Source organism: Bison bison, unplaced genomic scaffold (genome assembly GCF_000754665.1).
Source record: "Bison bison bison isolate TAMUID 2011002044 unplaced genomic scaffold, Bison_UMD1.0 scf7180017864223, whole genome shotgun sequence".
Taxonomy (NCBI): domain Eukaryota; kingdom Metazoa; phylum Chordata; class Mammalia; order Artiodactyla; family Bovidae; genus Bison; species Bison bison.
In genome coordinates, this window is record NW_011494795.1 from 1,230,081 (window position 1) to 1,230,629 (window position 549).

At 58.1% G+C, this 549-nt stretch overlaps 1 protein-coding gene across 1 annotated transcript in view; it reads left to right on the forward strand.

Annotated features, from left to right (window-relative positions):
* The window catches only part of BAIAP2L1 (BAI1-associated protein 2-like 1), a 54,023-nt gene that overhangs the window by 42,619 nt on the left and 10,855 nt on the right, over positions 1 to 549 (forward strand). The gene's annotated exons all lie outside the window — the stretch shown is intronic.

The following is a 549-nucleotide window of genomic DNA, read 5'->3' on the forward strand; positions in this document are numbered from 1 at the left end:
GAAGGGGCTCAGAGGAAGTGGTGCCGGAACACCTCGGTGTTCCTCTCCAGGGAGACCGGGATGCCGGGGAACTTTGTGGGGGCGCATCAAGGGTGCCAAGTACCGTTTCGACCTCCAATTCCTAACGTGGGACTTCTCCTGAGACGCTGTAGCGGGAAAGGGCTTCATCTTGCGATGACGGGGGAACCACGTGGTTTTTCTCGAGTTGCGGCGGGATTCTCGAGTTACGACGGGGAATTCGGGATGCCTCTTGTGTTGGCCCAGGGAAATCCAATCTTCCATTCGAGTCGCGAAGGAAAGCTGGGCATTGCTCTGGAGTGACTGCAGGGCCAATAGACCTCATCTAGGCTTGTGTCCAGAAGCCAATGTTCCTCTCCAGGGGCGACCGGGATCTCGGGGTTGCATTCCAGACGCACCCGGGGAGACAGGCATTCATCTCGAGTGGAAGCAAAGAACCCCGCTCTGCTCTCGAGTCGCGACGGGTATCTCTTGGAGCTCACTGGGTGGACTAAAGGGAGTCAAGCCTCCTGAGGCGTTTGGAGAGAGGTC